We start from the raw sequence: 19,432 nt of genomic DNA, 5'->3' as shown, positions 1-19,432 counted from the left end.
GCCTAACATGCATGAGGCTTGAGAAAAATCCACCTTTGATAGGATGGTGAGGTTGAGAACCACTCCATCCAGATGGGACATACCAGCAACGGTGTCATATAAGGCTTTCAATTAGAAGGTGACCATATGCTGTTCAGCATGACTTCACTTCTTGGCCAGCTCTCCAGCTTTATTTCACTCTTTGAGTGATGTTAAGCCATAATGACTGCTGTCTGGCTTTTTCGTCTCACGGTATTGCTTCTGCTGACTAAATGTCCGGAAGACAAGTTTCCTTCCTACCTCACCTTACTGCACTGAACTTAGCAAAGTTACTTTTTAAAGGCTGGAGTCAGCTCAACACCTTTCCTAAAAACCACAGGAGTGCCTCTCAAGAGGGAATGCTGAAAAAATGTTTACTGATTTCCCATGCAAAAGTGTTGGAGACAGAGCATCTCATACCAAGATGCCTTTGTAGTCTTTGTGCAATGAGGGATAAAACACCACTTTCCCTCCCTAGATAATGGCTGCTTTTAAGTAAAACAACACTATTTGCTGGGGGAAGTCAGGGTGGGGCAGAGGTTTTGTTCTCTTATTTTAGCATTAATGTCCAGTTAATACTAAAATAATTGGAATTTCCAAGCTAAGTATGCTTTGCTTGGAGCAAAGTTTAGTTTTCTTTTTTAAAAGGAGATTGACACATCTTAATAACATCAAGGTTCTATATGAATTTTGTGGTGCTGAAGCTTTTTGCCACCAAAGTGTATTATCTGATTACTGAAGATCGCAACCTACTGGAAAAATCATCCTATAGTATAGGAAGGACAAGGAAATGGAGAGGAGGATTTGGGAAGTTACACAACGAAGGAGTTTTTAATTCCAAAATCTCAGTTACCTCAGAGAATGATACCATATCACGCTGCTTAAAAACAGAATCTATTGTCAGTAAAGAGTTACCCTTAAAACTGCATTTTAACTCGCTTTCTGAGATAATTGCAAAACTAAGAGTGTCTATTTTTAATATACTTCCTCCCACCAAAGAAATCCCTCAAGAATGGGAACTAGCACCTGTTTATAGGTGAAATTAGTGCTGATTGCAGTAACGCTTCGTGCCAAACTGCTACATAAAGCTTGCTCAAGTCTCACAAATTGATAACTATTTGTAACTCAGTGGCCTCTGAAGGTCTCTGGAGTAACACAAAGCATTATGGCAGGATTACCAAAGTCTCCTCAGATTTCTTCCTACGAGAGAGAGAAAAAGAAGAACATTATTCTCCACTATCTATGACTTATACCAGACAATACTATGTAATTTTTATTATGAAGAGTTGACCGTGGGCCAATCAGGCTCTATGAGGCTGTACTGGACACCAGCATGTACAGGAAACTAGAAATGATTCTGGATATAGGAATGCAAAAGGACATGCGAAACAGGAGGAACAATGGGGCACGTAGAAACAAGACAAAACACACACAGCAGTAATTTCTGGGAATCTGCTGGTCTTCCAGAATTCAGAAGAGAGAACATCCTGCCACCTGAGTGGCCTGAGCCAATGTGTGTTTGTGGGTCAACTGAAAGCTTGAGGTAAAAAAATCGGGCATTGGGCACTTCTGGTCTTTGTATTACACATATTACTTTGTCAGTTTCCAATGAAACAACTTCCATGATTTCACTGTGTGTCTGCTGCTATCACTGGGCTAGGATTCATGCTGGTGGGGAGCTTAAGGTGCTACAGTGCCCATCCATCTGCCAAGAGTTACTGTATGCTGGCTAGGTCAGCAGAATGGGCAGTGCCTCTGCTTCTCAGCCGCTGCAGTTTGTTGCTGAAAATCTGTGAACAGGCTGAAATCAGCAGTAGTTTATGTCCATTTGGGGCATCGAACTACTGGGGCTCTGGGAAAGATGAACTGCTCCTGCCACTGGGACAGTAAGGTCTAGTAGAGGCACCAGCCTTCCTAGGGCATCTTCTGTGAGAAAAGTCCTTAAATCACAGCCACCACAGCCTCCTGAGACTGCAAGGCAGAGCCATAATTCTCATGCAACACAGGCTTTGGCCAGAGACCCCCAGAGGTCTGTAGGAGTGACTGTTGTATCAAGATAGGGGACAGGATATTAGAAGAACATCCCAAGGTATTGTAATTAAGTTGGAAAACAAAAGCCCCAGGACACATGAACACGTACACACACACGTTCTTCTTCCAGCTTGAGTGGATGTGCTGGTGTTGTCAGTGAACTTTAGCCAGTGCATCCATGCCCAGGGAAAGCAAGCAGATGTGGCACAGGTCATCTAGTCAAGCAGCAATTTTTATGCTGCTTCGGGAAGACCCTGCAGTCCTCCAGAAACTTATGCTCATCCTCAGTTTATCTTGCTCATTTATTCTGTGTTATGCTATAAAAGTAATGTACTTGTCCATCACTAGCTGTGTATTACCATATGGATAACCTCTGACTGAAGCCGGCATAGCAACAGAGCAGGAGGCAGGATATAGCTACAGCTGCAACAGAGGAGGGAGGCAGAAGAGAGAGGGCTGGGCTGAAGTCTGGTTTCTTCACCCTTAGGTGCTCTAGGCAGCCACAACCCTCTCAGCAAATCTGGCTGTGCTGCTTACCCTATATTTCTCCACATCCACAAGCTGCTTTTAAAAGCAGCATTTGGGAAACAGCTTGTGGTCATGTGTGATTAAAAGAAACAGTGAGACCTGCATTCATGCCCACCGGTGACAGAGGAAAGGGTGCATGTATGCTCTGAACATTTCCTTTTCTTGCACAGCCACCGTAACGTGCATGAATAGTTCCGTACTCAGGAGAACAAAGGAGCAAGCTCTCCCAGTTTGCACACCATAGCAGTTCTACAAGGAAACTGTCTGCATAGATGGTCCTTGAACACTCCCTGGAGACACGTGCCTGATGGCAGGAGTTCTTGCAACATCCGGGGACAGGGCAGGAAATCACAAAACATGCACTGTGCCCCTGATCTCAGGATATTGTGCTACTCCAAAGTCAGGTTGTAGTAGTCTGTTGCATTTGGGTGTCTAAGTCACCCTAGAAGGTCTCTATGGGTTTCAGAATAGTCTGCTGAACACCAGTGGGGTGGCCAAAAATGTTTTCAGAATGAGGCTGCTTATCCATGACCTGTTCTTTCTCTTAGTCAGCAGCACTGAAATGCAGCCTCTGCACAGAGGCTTCAAAGAGAGATTGGCAATCTGAGATGTAAGGTAGCAAGCTGCTTCAGCACAAATTCCTCTTTTCTGTCTTTTAAGATGAATTGAGTTAGTTTATGGCATGTTTTTCTGGACCAAGGACTATCTTCAGCTCTGTCATGTTGACATTATGACCTCTTGTGTGAGACATTTCCCAGCAGCAAACAGCCTGCTGCTCCCTATGTATGAAGCAGGTAGGACCCTGTTCCTTTCAGCCACGAGGCCGAATGATTCTCATTTAATGATTCTGAGTAGATCTTAAAATGCTGACAATTTTAGAGGTAAAAATCAGCATGCAGTTGCTGTTATGGAGACAGGTCAATCTGTAGCTGAATTATTTTCTCCTCCACAGGACATCTCTATTTCTTAGAGCATGATGCCTCCATCTGGAATGTGGGCTGAGGGCAGCTCAGATTAACTAGACCGTCTTTGCCCTAAAAGCTATCGAATGGTGGTAGTTCATCTCCAGCTGCTGTGCTGGAAACAAACAATCCCTTCATTACCTGCAGAGCTTTTGTATATGTCTTCCCCTTGTGCCTGGCTCTTATTTAGAGTCAGGCTTCTTTATGCTGTTACAACTACTCACAGTCAGCTTAAATTTCACTTGTGACCACTTTTAAGATAGTTTCGTGCTGTCAGAGAGGCCCCAGGGGCTAGTAGCAACAGGACAAAAGCTAAATGTGACCTTTGCAACACCCAATTTACAAGAACTTCTCTGCCTTGGAGCAGAGACCTGTGCACCTATCCTCCTTATATTGTTAATAGCATCTATTCTAGCCTGACTGAGGAGCAGCAAGTCACTTACAATCAGCCAATTTTGCAACTTGCTGCATCAATTGAGCCAGCCAATGCTTTAGGCACTCACCAAGGGCTACACAGCAGAAGATCCACCTGCCATCCAGAACATCATCACAGGGGAAGGCACCTTATATCCATGCCTTATTAAAGAAAGGCCCAGAGGATAGCAGAAGCTGTTCACTAGTAGTAGCATTTTGCTTTGTTTTGTATGTTTGTTAATTTCTGCAGTTACTGCACAAAATACAGTAGCAACCCTGAGAGTCCTCATGAATCAAAGGCATCTTCTCAGCTGCATGCCCCATTGAAACTGCAGATGTTTGACTCCTCTACATCTTGGACTCTTTTTGAGCAATGTGGAACAACTTCCACAGGGAGATTCAGCCTGTTGGAAAATTGTTGAGTAATTGTCGCTCTCCTAAGCAAACATTGTGACCCTGCACCACTGCTCTCATTGTCATCTGCTGAGTTTTGTGTTGTGCCTTGTCCCGTCATTCTAGCAGGCAAGGGGAATGATGAATGGAAGAGGTTCATCAATTCCCTTTGGCAGAAGTACCCTCAGCTCCTGGATTTCACCGAGGTTCAGCAGAAACAAAGTGCATGATCACTTAGCCCAGCCAAAACAGAAGCACCCTGTGGCATGTGGCAATGCCCGTGCATGAGCCGCATTTTGTGTCAGACAAGGCAGTCCCAGACACCTTCAAGATGGCAACAGCCAGCATGTCAGAAGCATCATTTTGGCTGTAGCTGGAATTTAAGTGCTGAAGCCTATGTCTGCTTTCATCTGCTGGACAGAATGCAAATCCAGTCCCTGTCCCCTTTTGGATAAGTATGCATCAATGCCCCATCTTGTGAGTAGTCAGAATTTTGTGTCAAATGTCTACACAAAATATGAATAAATGGAAAGCTGTATGCTTAGGGACTGAAATGGTGAAAATGCCCTACAGGCATAGCTTAAAATGAGCTACCCTCCCTCAGTACTTGCTGTGTGCACATGATCAGGTATTCTTCATTTTCTGTTACAAGATTTCCTCAGTTTAATTTTCTCTTTGCTGTTGAAACCTATTAAAAGCAAATGATGGAGCAAGCAGCTAGAACTTACAGGTGTGGTGTTCTGTTGTTTCCATAATCAGAAGAAAATAAAGTCCAATGGATCGTGTAATAGAAAAATGAAGAAAATCCAAGCACCGTCTCAAGCAATATTTGCTTAATTAAATAAGATGGTGTTGATGACAGTATTCCTTGTTGCTGGTACTTTACAATGTTATAGGAACTGCATTATGCACAATAGAATTCTGATGTGTGTTTTCTAATATGCTTTTAATGAAGAAATGTGCTTTAAATGAGTGCACTTTTTTGCTTGTAGATAGAAATAGAGGGAGGAAATGGCTTTGGGGTTGGGGGTAAAGAAGCATCTTCTATGTGAAAAAGAAAAGAATAAAGGGATCTTTTATGCAATGGGACGTTTGGGGTTTCCATGTCCTTTTCCACAAGCCACATGGATCTCTGTGTAACCAATGCAGTTTCAAAAGACCTTCTCATTCTGAAATCTAATTTCAAATTAGTAAGCACACATTCAGCTGCAGTTGCATTTTGAAAGGCACTTTTAGAGATCGTTTTGCAACCATATTGTCCATTGGTTATATTCTGAGGGCTCTCATGTGCATATACCCATGGACATTCACATGCATAAGGTAGTTGCTTCTAATGTATTCTTTTTTGGCTGATGTAAGTGGGAAACTGAAGCAAAAGTGTGTGCTGGAATTTCTTAATAAGGTTCAAAGGGATTTTAGTTATAGATAATATTTTGAATACATATATATATATAAAATCAAATTCAAAACTTGTTCTTTTTTAGTAGCTTCTTTGTCATTGCTATGAATTTTACCACAGGGGGTATATATGCAGAAGTGGAAAATTCATAGTACATTGCCCTCTCTGTTGGAACTGTTGTCTCTCATTATATAAATAACTGAAATAAACTGTTGAAAGATTGGGTGTGTAAAGAAGGCCATCCTTTTATTCTAATGTAATCCCTTTTACTTTCTTTTTCCTGTTACACAGGAAAACTATGTCAGTTGATATCCTTTCTGAATCTTTTCCCTGGTGTTTTGGTCACCTCGACTTTGGAATAAAGCAGAAATCTGCTGCAATTCATACTCTACAGAATCTTGTGCTAAGCCCCTTTAGCCCCTTTGTTAGCCCCTAACAAAGCTAAGTAGAGAGAGAAGCAATGAGTTAAAATAATAAAACTAATACTTAGGCAAATAGGGAAGGACATTCCCTGGTGGTTGGCAAGGTTAGCATACAGCTCATTTTTTCTTCTCCGTATATCCCTTTTTGCTTCCATGATTTATTCATCTTCTCATTTCTTCCATAAATCCTGGCCTGAGAGCAAAGCACAAATACAACTGTTCAAGCACACTGTTTGTGTGTATGAGGTAAACATCACACTTGTATGGGGATGCTTCACTATGCCGTGGTACATGATGATACATGCCTAGCTCAGTCAGGAAACTCCCATCCAGAAGGATGTTTTGATACGGATAGGTGTGTGTTATGATTTACCCCAACAATACCTATGAGTCTTCCCTGGGAAGTAAAACTTAATTGTCTATATTTATTATGCTTTTCTCTTTTACAGACCCAAGCAAGTGAAATCACAAACGGCCACATTTGAGTGGACAGCACCAACCTAGGAGACCAAGCTGGTGTTTCCAGATCTCAGGGAGACTTCTCAACACCCCACCTTCAGGGTAATCCCATCCTGATCTCTTCCTTCCTTCCTCTGCCCTTGATGTAGGGATTTCAGAGTGTTTATGCAGCTCATGAACATTCAGGCAGCAAAATATAACTAAAAAAGCTTTCTACACTGAGATTGTTACAGTAAGGAAGTCTTTCTTGACACCGTACAGCCAAGATACACCCCAACAGAAAGTCCCTATCCTGAAGAACCGAATGCAGAAATAGTGTCCTTGGCATATGTGGATGTGGTGGAGAGTGCTTGGGGTCCTGCTTACAGCTGCTGGTACTGCAGTACAGCACTTAAAAAATAATTGGAGCAGGTCTCTGTAGCATAGCTCTGCTCAGTCCTGACGTGCAACACCCATTATAGCTGATGGGAGTGCAAACTAATGGTGAGCTGAAGAAGCATGTGGATAGAAGAGATCTTGCAGTTTTGGGGAACCCAGAATACCCTGCTTCTCCTATCTTGCAAATGACAGACAAGATGTTTTCAAACATAATGGGCTTAAAAATGTCAGGTGTAATCAAGGGTGAGACTGTGAATGCAAATGAACTGGTTTGATAAGTGCAATCTAAATACCAAAGCCAAATTACAGCTTCCCTGTCACTGCAGTTCTGCCATGTGAGGCAAAAGCAGCACACAATCCTGAGAGGTGAGCAGAGGATGCACATCTTCTCACTGCAGCTGGGGCACAGGCATCCCTCGAAACCTGAAAGGGCAAAGGGCTGCCATTAAGTGTGGTCATTCAGGAGGGAGAGCTGTGATAAAAGTGCAGGGCGGTTGAACTGAAACAAAAAACCCCAAACATCTTCCTGATGTTTTCTTTAATTAGCGGCTCTGTCTTCTCAAACTATTGTGTAACATGCCTTCACTGGAGGGAAGACACCTTCCATCTGAATGATGTATAGGTGGTGCCGGATCCTGCTGGAGGAGCCCTGCTACAGAAGCAGGCTGTCCTCTCCTTCTGCATGACATATCCCAGCTATCACCCAGCACCTGCTTGTTTCTTTTTGGCATCACTGAATTACATAGCCTGTGCTCTGGAGAGTGCCTTCTCCCCTACAACCATTTTTAAATTACTAATACTTTATTCTGCTTTAGAAAGAAAGTCTTTCACAAAAGCAGAGATGGAGACTTTTAAATTATTCAACTACACTATGCAAATCGTAACTAATTTTTGCAATGCCCTGGTGAGGTACATAATTACATGGTATCCTTTCTGACAGGCAGAGACATTAAGTTTGAATCGCTGGCTCCAGCCCAGAGGAGAACTTTGAGCTAAATTTTCCTGGGTTCAGGTGAAATTTTAGATAAATCTCTAGTTTGATCAAAATGTGGTTTTTCATTTTCTGTTTTTGTCTCATCAAGAAACCGGGCTTGGAAGACTATCCCCTGGCTGACCTGCCAGAATATGCTCATAAATGATTCACTTGAACCTTTTACAGTCAAAAATGACACTGAGAGTACCACGGAAATAAATTTTTGAGGGTAGATGAGTCACCTGGGTTTTATTGCAAGTAATGACAAAAGCTGATTCTGTTACTCACATGAGTTTTATCCTTGCTGCCTAAAATTCCGTTCCTGCATCCTCTGTGAGTGATCTGGCCCAACTATCTTTCTGGTTTAGGGTCTTGTCACAGATGAGGCAGCATGGTTCTGGTGTGTTAAAATTGTGTAAGCCTGGAGCAATTGGCACCCATGTTAGGTGCAGGCCCTCAGTAATCCGAAATTGGTTCGTGGTCTGAAACAGATTTTGTATCTCTTCAAAAATCTGCCACCTACAACAGCTCAATTATCCTGTGAATGACTCACCGAGTTCTTGTGGCAGTGAGCTGCCATCCTAATTAAGGGAACAACAACCTGAACTCTTTCCTTGTATAGCTTTCCTGTCCCCTTTCCACCTTCTCTCTGTCATTCCTCAACTTACTTCCCTTTGACCTGTCCCCACCTGTTTGTGCCCAAGCTAACCTTCCCCACTCATCGCATTTGAATGCTCACCATCACTCTGAACCCCTTCTGTGTGATTTAAGGTGACAATGAGGGTGCATGATGCCCATGGGGCAGTGACACAGGAGTTACACAGCAGTGCTATGAAAAAGAGCACTACTTCTCCGTTGTGACATCTTGCTAAACTGCTGACTATAAGTGGGCTCTCACTGGCGATGTCAAATTGTACTTGCTGATGAAAGCCATCAGCCATGCTATCAGATCCCTGAGTACCCTGGGATAGGCACCTTCATCCCTAAGCGCATGCTACTCTGACTCCACCATCATCTTTAGCTTCAGAACAAAGCAAGAATTGTAGTCATGAAGAAATAAGGGAACTTCTGTAGCTTGTCCTGCACTACACAAAACCTTGGTCCTGAAAAGTACTCCCAGTCCAATCTTCACAAGAACTGAGCACTATAAAAGTCTTGTAATCTTTCTGAAACAACTTTTTATGTTTCTTGACAGGAACTTACAGTTTCCCATGCTTTGAAAGCTCATCTTTGGAAGAAGAAAAGAAAAAAAAAAAGCCAAAACCCCAACATTATTTCCTAATGAAGTAATGTACAGAATGTCACCAAATCTTTACCTCAAACATTCTGTAAAAGATCTCTTCATCCTGATTTTTTAGGGGTGGAGAATATGAGGCAAAGGAAGATGCAGCAGTCTGACAAAAGTCTCTCAAAGTCTGCTACTACAAATGAGAATTGAACTGAGAACTGTGCTATACTGCTACTTTTTTGATATGCTGTTCACTAAGCTACTCAGTATCTATGCTATAGTTGTGCTTACTTATTTTAAATCCAGTGTTTAGAAATCAGTTCTTCTAGTGATGCATGCATGTGTGTACAAGCAGATATGACGTGTAGCTCCTCACCTTTTACTTCATGCTAGTACACGTAGAAAACTGCCATCTGTCAACTGGTCAGGTATGGAACTATGATTTTTGCCATGACAGGTGGTGGGGTTCTGTTCACAGACAGGGTACAGTGAGATGTGCTCTTGCTTTAACATCCTTCATCTTAGATCTTTAAAATGGAGGATGAAGACTTCCATTCCAATATGGCAAGGCTTTTCCCACTATTCTAAATAATGCAAACACAAGTACCATTAAAGATGACAGTCTTATCAAATGGATATAAGCCATCCTTTTTTTTTTTTTTTTTGTCTGTTTTCAGTCCTCATTGCCAAAAAGGGATTGAGGATATGCTTGTGGCATAACTACCAACAAATCAATACAGTTAAATATCAATTTTCAAATTCAATATATCATGTGGGTTGTTACAATAATTCAGGGTTTTAGAAGCATATAAAAGAGAGAACCTGGAGAGAGGCCACACATAGGACAACTGAACTAATTTATCTGTGTTTTCTGGAGCCACCTCAACACATTTGCTGATTTAATAAGCACTCTTTCCTCCTGCTGGCTGGATTCAGTGCTCACCACAGGTGCTATTTACCTCTGAAATGCATGATGACTACTAGTTAGACTCAGGGAAAGGCACATTTTTCAATAGTAGATCGGTGTCTGAGTGTGTCAGCAACTCCTTTTACCTTATCCCATACTGAAGTCTTGTAACAGTAACACTGAAAACAAAGGTTCAGTTAATAGATTTAGAGGACTTAGCCAAGACAAGTAAGAGTATATCACCTACAGTTTTATTACTACAGTTTTTTTCCCATCTTGTTATCACAGGCATTGTCTCACATTGTTGCCAATATCCATGCATCCCTGTGAGTATACACTTGTTACAGCTCTCTCCCTGGACATATGTCCCAGGGCTACATGTGGAACCAGGAGCATCAGCTGTGAGAAAGAGTCCTCATTCCCATTCTCAGCAACTTTCATCCTGGCCGGAGGATAAATAGAAAGCAGTACATGAAATTACTGTGACTAATGAGAGGCAACCAAAAATAAAATAAGTATGCAAGGATAGAAATCCCACTTCAAGCACATTTGAAGATAGCTATGCTATTCCGGTTTGATAGGTCCAGCCTTGTCCAGGGGTATACCAGTAGAATGCAGTATTCTTGTGGCTTTAGCAATTTACATAGCTGTAACTTGGCTGAGGCCAGAAAACTGAGGAGCTTTGCTTTATTTTAAAAAATAGGAGTTTGAAACTTTCTGTTCTGAACAGAGTGAAAACTGTCTGGCTTAGGAAAAAGAACACAGATGGCAGAGTATGAGCATGTCCACCTGAATACAAACAATAACCTGGAAATTACTCTGCAGACAGAAATCACCTGAATGTGATGGTAAAAGAACTAAGTCTACCTGTGCTTACCATGACTCAAGCAGCTTCTTAGACTAACAGATTTACAAGGAAATATCTTTCCCTCCTTATAAGAACTAGCCTATTTTATGTATTTAGCCAAATATTTACCACTCTCAAAAGAGAGGTCAGAATTTCAGTTTGGCTGTTCTACATCTCAGGAGAATGCTATAATCATTGTGTACTTGTTGATATGAATCTCAGCCTTTTTCACCTCCTGGAATCAATTTAGTGCTTCATAAACCTTCTGGATCAATACAGTGAGTTAATTGAACCTTCCCGTAGAAAACTTCTTTTTCACCTAACTGAAGTCTTTTTCTTGGGAAAGACTCAGAAAATAACTCCATGCCATTATTGCTTCATATGTGCTGCATGAGAATGCCATCTATTTTGGCAACCTATTTTAGTAAATACATTTGGGTAGACCACAGTATTTTTTTCCAATTGCTTTTTCTGATTCTGCTTAGACACTACACACAAGCGGTGGTTGACAAATTCCTTTCGCTATATTTCCTCTCTGGATAGACTTTTTTTTTACAGCTCTGAGCTGCTGCTGAAAGGAGATGGGCATCAAAACCCAGAAAATACTGAAACCGTTTCCTTAAAAAAGAAAAGCCTTCTACTAAAATAAAACAGCTCTAAATATCAGAATGCCTCTCAAAAGAAGTATATAGTGTTCTGATGAGTCCACCTGACCTAGCATGGAACTGGAAAATGACAACCAGAAACAGAGTCCCATCACTCTGTCATGAGTGGCCCTACTGTGTTGTGTGCTCTGACTTAGAGTGAGTTTGTAGTGTCATCCACATATCACAGGGTGCTTTCTAACACACAATCAAAAATGAGGCTTACACAAATGTGATGGGTGCCATTCATGAATAAGATGTAGGATTCACAAAAATTACAACTTCCAGATACAATCATGAATACACAGTTTTCCTCTTGTTCATATTACTAATTGTTGTGCCCAAAAGAAGGCTCCAAGACCAGGCAGAAGAGATTAATGGGGTAATAGGTGGTGGGTACAGATTATAAGACATGGGAGAAAGAAGGGAGGAAAATAACTGTGAAAAATAGTAGCATTGTTCGAGAAATCAAAGTGCAAGTAGCCTAGGAAGAATAGTAAAAGTAATAAAGAACTGCAGAAATACGGAGATGTAGGCTTTGAAGTAAGCTTTAAAATCCTCTTTGCCTAAAGCAGATAAAGTGCCTGAAGAGGGTATTTCACAATATCTCTGCAAGTTCTTGGTCTCAAATCTCAGGAGCAAAGGAAGGCATCTTACTCACGTATAAAATGGATGCAGCTGAAGTGAACGAAGTGAATAATGAACAGCCACTTGGCCATGTGGAGGGACTGCCAGTTAGGTGCCAAAATAAATGAAAATAGACTGTTCAGCACCTATGCAGGGTCGGATCGCTTCTCATCTAGAAGTCAGAGCTCAGATGTTACAACTCTGCAGCTGTGGCAAATGATGCAGAATTAGAATGTGCTTGTAGAAAATCTATTAACAATTACCAACTGTTTCAAAGCCTTCCTTCTCCCTTTCTCTTTCATGAGTGTTTCTTAATTAGACTATTTTTCAAATGTGGCTACTAGCTAATGAGAACCTTCAAAACACAACAGGGCTAAATTGACAATGATTGTGAAAATATGCCCGAGTTTTTTGGCTGTAATCCTCCATGCCAAACAAACTGATGTTTTCCCTACTTTCATAACTTATTTCAGAAAATTTGGTTGCCTCACAGTGAGTATCTGCAGACAAACAAGAAGACAGAGTTTGCTATAAACGCACCAGCACCGTTTTTGTTCTCAGCTGCTCAGCATGGGTATATTAGTGCAGGAAAATAAGCAAATCCTACTGTAGCTAGAGTTCGTTACAGAGCTGGAAGTATTTATCACTCACCCCTTTAAGCACACTTTCCCAATGATGCAAATGCAGAGCTACCTACGGACCTTGTATTCCCTGGTGCACATTTTTACGATTAAACATTAAACATTAAACGATGTTTACAGTGCTCTTGCTGCCCATACGTGACTTGCTTAGGCTTCTTTAAGCAGGTGTGGATTGGAGCTTTCCTGACTGAAGTGCACGCAGCAGTGAAGCCTTTTCCCTGGAGACGTTTTGATCAAAGGAAGCCCAGGAGGTATAACGCGGAGGGGCACAGAAAGGCAGTTTCTGTCATGGGAACACATCCTAAAGCAAGAGGACTCACAAGAACTGGAGGGGGAGGAGAGGGCAAAAAAGGCAGGGTACACGGCAGGAGTTAATTTCAGGGGAGGGACTGTCAGTGTAAGGAGCCACAGGGAAAAGCAGGGCATTAGCGAGAAGTCAGAAAAGCCTCGAAAAAAACATAGTGAGCTGGCAAGGTAGAGCAGAAGATAAGGACAGAAGCGTAACTGAATGCTTTGGAGTTAGTTACACTGAATGTTGGATAGCAAAAGGGAAACTAGTCTGTGTGCCTGACATGACCTACAAAGTGAAATAGAAAAGTCGGTGATGGAAACGGAAAGAAATCCTTGATGCTGCTCAAATGTCTGAGGGATAAAGAAGAGAAGACAGGAGAAAGAAACTGCAGGTTACAAAAAAAACGCAGGTTCTCCCACGTTTCTCTGGGTATATCCTTTTCTTTTTTCTTCCTAAAAAATCTAGATGTGGAGGGCTGTTACAGCGCAATGGTTCAACATTCCTGGACTTAGCTTGGCTTTAGCCAGAGTCACTGAGATCCTCAAAATTCCTGACCCTGCAGAGAGTCCAGCTCGGTGGGACCACATGGGAAGTTGTCACTGCCCCCCCACACTTCCAAAACCTTGCCACATAAACCCAGCAATGACTTGCTTAGCTAAATAGGTCCTAAGGGTACCCAAGATGGAAACTGGGACTGCTTTGATCACAAGTTACACCAAAGAAAAGGAGAAGGCAGGTATTACCACATCCATATTTGTAGGACTTTTACACTACCACCATTAAAATAATTGGGATAAACCCCAAAGAGCATCACAGAATGCAAGTGTCTCACTGTCTGCCCTGAGTGGTGGGGCACAATGATGAGGATTCTATGGGGGTTTCCAGGTTTTGGCTCCTAAGTTGGGCTTGCAGGAGCAGGCAGTTGAGGGTAAGAGAAATTATAATGGCAAGTACAGGAAGGGAAAAAGATACAGCATATTACTTTTCAGGGGATTGTTAGTTATACGGTAAGACAAATATCATCTGACAACTTGACACCTTTCTATGCTTTTCCTACATATATATATATATGTATACATAGATATATAGGTAGTCTTTCTTTCACATGCATAGTTATATCTCAACAATTTCTTAGAAAGTTTCTTCTCTGGTACTTTGCATGTTTTATTCTCAAGACAAGAGAAAAGAGGTGGAAACAAAACTGTTCTCAATACAAATCAGATCAGCCCCTTCAGTTTCTTTGTTATGGTAATTGGTAATTACAGGAAAAAAAAATACCTTAATTTAAGATGAAGATTGCTCCAAGTACCTTCCCTACACATGATCTGTCAGCAGCCCACCTATGGATGACACCTACACTGGAGGTTAGAACAGGTCATACGAGCTCTCTGAGCAGCCACCAGCCATGGGTCTCTGCTCTGCTTTCCCCAGCATCTGGGGAACAGCTACAGCAGTACTGAGACTTTGAGAGTCGAAATGGGATCCAACGGGAGGCAGCTCTGGTGCACATTGTGTTTTCCTCCTTGTTTAGATTGGTGGATTCAAAACTGCATCGTGCTGGTGAAGCTTTTGAGCAAAACTCGGAAGCTTAAAGAGGTTTAACCCCTCTAAGGGAAGAGTCACTGCCTCATCATCTTCCTCTGATGGAGACAGACAGATCCTTGTCCCTGTGAGGATGACTGTGGCTACAGGGTCTCTGCACACCTGCCTCTATGAACAGAACCTTCAGAGCAAAAACCTGCCCAGCTTCATGCCTACCTGCTGTACTTCAGCAGAGTGCTTAAGTGACTTCCCAAAAGTCAGCTTCTGCACATCCCAAAGAGACACTTAATTTCTAGGAGACCTGACACATTTCTGACCAGCATTAGGCTACGGCACTTGCACTAACTTCCAAATTCAGAATAGTTCCTGTTTTCATCCTGGCTTGAACCCTTGGTCAGTTACAAGGTTCACTGCAGGTTTCCCATCATGGGGTTTGACACTCCCCCAGCCTGCAGGTGAACTTTCCAGGCAGTCTTTGGTAGGCTTTGCTCCCAGCAATGTGGGGGAACTGCTCTGACAAGTACCTGGGGACTTCCATGGGGAGAGCAAGAGGAAATGGCTAAGGTCTGACAGAGGGCTGTTAGACATATTTCCCCAGCTGCTTAGTTATCTGGTTGCCTTCCTGGCTGTGTTTCCTTGCTCACACACATGCACGTGTGTGTCTATGCACAGACACACACATTGATCACACCCTTCCAAGTTCAGATGAGAGGACTGCTATTCAAAACTTGGATTTCATTTTTTTTTCCTGAAGCAAATAGGTGTCATTCATGCTGGAGAGATTAGATATGGGTAAATTCAATGTATGGTTAACATCAGGCAATTTTCAGAGCAGAACCAAACATTTTGGATGTTGTGGATGCCCCATCCCTGGAAGTGTTTAAGGTCGGATGGAGAGGGCTTTGAGCAACCTGGTCTAGTGGAAGGTGTCCCTGCCCATGGCACTGGGGTTGGAACTAGAAGGGCTTTAAGGTACTTTCCAACCCAAACCATTCTGTGATTTTTAAAATGGTCTTGGGAAAGGGGGAAATATTCATAGTTCAGAAAAGTATTTGTTAACACTGCTGAAAGGAGTCGTAATTTGATTCAAGGATAGCCTTGTCTCTTTGTTTCCTGCTGAATGCTTTCAGGAGCTTGCTTTCTAATCTTGACAAGGTACGTGTGCTTATGTATGCCCATTTTATACTGCTGTGCTCCTGCTTTTTATTTCTGAACCATTATTAAAAAAAAGGAAACAAAGGAAAAAACACTGATGTGAAAGAAATTTCCAGCTGAATTTGGGTGCTTGCCAGTGTTTATAGGTGTCCTGAAATGAAAACGCAGCCTCTCAGAAAATTTAAAGCAGGCATTCATGCACACTGTATGCACTGCATGATACAGCACAATCAAATCTGCCAACAGGTAATAAATGACTAGTGGCAGTGACTACCAACCTCAAACAAATATATTTCACTGTTAACCAGGCGATGTGTGCACTCAAATGCAGTCACAGATTATACAGTGCCATTTTACTGGACGTTGTATTTGTCCGTAAAACCTTCAAATATAAAGGTAGAAGGAACTGACGGGGTATATTCAGTGAAAAACACCTAGCAATCATGCCACACCAATTGGAGATACTATTGTCTGGAATGGAGCAAACTCAGTGTTGAACCGTACTTCCATTAAGAGGCTGAGCAGTGTTGTATATAGATAGTGTGAGAAAAGCTAACAGAATCTGACATTATCCGGACTTTCTGGTGTGCAGCAAACACTTCTTTGTCTTTTACTGGTAATTTCTCTGTTCTAACGGACTTAAACTGTAATTGCATTGGTATTATCACTAGTGCTTTTCAATCTGGTCTTGCTTCATGAGATTTTTAAAGAGTTGTTTTGGTGTTCCCACTAATTCTTTCCTTTATCGTAAAACCAGTTACAGGATTGCACTCTCTCACTATCGATTTGGTATGTGCTGTGTTTGTATAAGATGCTGCATCAGAACTACAGTAACGATCTGTGGTAATTGAGCTCGTGTGGGAGCTTCTCACGGCGTGCACTGCCCATGAAAACATAGCCACGACATTAAAAATAACGCTTACCCCACAGAACCGCAGCAGTTTCACACTGTGAGTCACACGTTCCCTACTTTTTACACTTTTGGCCATTCGACACCAGATGCGAGCAGCCTCCACCAGCAACCTGTATCCCTGAGAGCTGATTCCCTTGGCACCTAACTGCAAAGACTTTCATTGGACCCAAGGCAGGCACTGTGGATGGGGAGCTGCTGACAAGGACATCACTGCTTTCCACAGAAATAAACCTTAGGTCTTTCAGCTGCGGGTAGGTGACAAGGAGGGGCCGGCAACAAAACTTCAATCCAAGAGCTTTCTTTGGGAGCCTGTTTTCAATGTCCACAGACCTCCATCAGAGGTCACACCTAATGCCACATCATTTCCGCACTGGTTCAAAATGCCAAGAGGTCAGCCTGCCTTGGAAAGGCAAGTACCATCACCTTCTAGGGGTCCTGTTGGGAAATGCCAGTGCTCTCTAATAGCCACAGGCCAGCACCTTCACCCTGTCTCGGTAATGCAGAAGTGCAAGTGCTACTGCCTCCACCACCCTCTGCCAGCATTTTATGGGTTCTTCTCCAGGTCCCCTGTTCATCTACTGGTCAGTCCAAAACCTTACTGACCCCATTAGCTCCATGAGTCTATAGCGGCTCTGACTCCCACACAGCAGCACATTAAAACTGAAGCTGTTATTACCTCCCAGCCACCCGTCACATCTTGCTTTAGCAGGCCAGGCTGAAAATTCACAACCACTCATGCTTCTCTGCCTGGGTTACTTAAAAACTCGCTGGTGCAGGGTGGCAGAATGTGGCACCAACTCCTCACATATATGAAAAGTGTCTTGTGGGTTCCCACTATAGTTTATGCCCTTTTCCTTGGTGGGTTTATGCTCCTCCTTAGCGTTTCCTGATGCACAGTTGTATCCCTGACCCATATGAAGCCCAGCATAACCTATTCCAGTCAGATGATTCTCTGACACTATTAGTGAACAGAGTGGGACCATCCATACAGGAACCAGGACTGCAGCCATAGCTGTCCCTATGTCAAGCATGATGACATCTATCATGAGATTTCATAGGTCACAACTTACCTTCCATTTTGTTTGCAGCTCTGCGGTGTTACCACTTGCCCAAGCTGTCCCACACGTGTCCAGTCTCAGGCTCTGAGCAGCATTTGGAGAATGTGCTCACATTGTCCAGCGTTAGCCGGCAAACTGATTGGAGTTGCAGCAGTTGCGCTGACCTGCCTGCAGAGGTCCAGAAACATCAGGCAAGACAGCTCTGCCCGCTCCGATCACCTTACAGGGACGCCCACAGTATATCTGATGTTGGCCGGCAGATAAGATGTACAGCGTGTGACCCGTGCTGCATGCGTCTACAACTGAGCAACTGCACTTGAAATGCATTTAGGCCACAGCTCATGTGGCACATCACACTCAACGCTTCTCTCCAGAACTTCCAGGCTGGTCTTACGGCAACCCCATTTCTATGCCCTTGCTTCTCTAGAGCTGCTTGTTGCAACATACTGGCCTCAGTCCTTGTGGGATTTGGCCTTGTTATCATCAGTGCAAAGGTTTGTGATATTTTTAAGGTATAAACAAATGTTGTGCATTAGGTCACTACTCTTATAGAGTCAAATATCTGGTGCAAAATCACATTCACACTTCATTTACCAGATCCCATATCTCCAGAGGAATCAGGACGGTTTGTTCCTAACCACACTAATGTAACTGAGAACAGCAATGGAGAGCAGCTGGGAGAGGTTATCTAGGTTCATTTTAAAGCCAGTTTAGTGGTCAATAAATACAGGTATATTCATTATAGCTGCATCCAGAAGCTGCATAGATAGAGTTGTACATTTGCAGACCATAAACTGTAACGTTATTCAAGAAGGGTAACACTGAAATTGCTTCCTCTGCCCTTCATGAAGGTGTGGTGTAATGAATGACAGAGGAAAGCCACAGCCTTTTCTCAGAGACAACTTCCACTTTCTAAGTGGATCCTGAACAGATGAAGTCAACCAACTCATGTCAATGAGAGTGGAGTCAATAAAGATAATTGTATTTGCTTAGCTCAGGGGACTGGAAGTATAGGTGAACTATGAAGTAGCAGGGCTTGCTGGGAACCTAAATGTCTTTTCCAAGGACAGTTCTGACATTTTTGGCAGGAAAGAAATCCTTCTAAATCGGAACCAGGAGACAAAACTTTCAAAGTTTACACTACATGCAGTTTCTGCAAATGCTGACTTGGTACTTCGGAATTTTCTCACGAGTCATGTCTGAGCATTTCAGCAAGGTAAAGACCTTTGTTTTTCTTTACCTTTGTAATTAGTTTCATTTACAGATATGTCATACAAAATGCAATGTAAATTCCCATAAATATGCAATGGGAATCTCTTCTGCCTCAAGTTTTTGACCCGTTACATATGGTATCTGCTTAAGAAATCATCACATTCCTGAAGGCTGATCTCTTTTATATGTATAACAGAGTTGCAGTTTTGGTTTTCTAGGTATTTTATAGTCAGATATTAATCCCACACTTGTTACATTGCAGTTTGGAGGGTCAGATTATTTCTCTGTTGGAGCATATTCTCAGAGGGATAGGAACGACTTATTGGAATACCCTCTGTCCTCTTTAAGTTTTCATCAGTATTGACCTGCAGCTTCCTCAGTCACTCTTG

General features: G+C 42.5%; 1 long non-coding RNA gene across 1 annotated transcript in view; it reads right to left on the bottom strand.

Moving 5' to 3' along the window:
- LOC136009308 (uncharacterized) overlaps positions 1-17,887 on the bottom strand; it is a 38,407-nt gene extending 20,520 nt beyond the window's left edge. The window contains exon 1 of the long non-coding RNA XR_010610485.1: positions 17,844-17,887. This is a non-coding gene — a long non-coding RNA (uncharacterized LOC136009308). The remainder of the gene's footprint in view (positions 1-17,843) is intronic.
- Positions 17,888-19,432: the final 1,545 nt, after the last annotated feature.

Source organism: Lathamus discolor, chromosome 2, assembly GCF_037157495.1.
Source record: "Lathamus discolor isolate bLatDis1 chromosome 2, bLatDis1.hap1, whole genome shotgun sequence".
NCBI lineage: Eukaryota > Metazoa > Chordata > Aves > Psittaciformes > Psittacidae > Lathamus > Lathamus discolor.
This window is presented reverse-complemented; position numbering and strand designations above follow the sequence as displayed.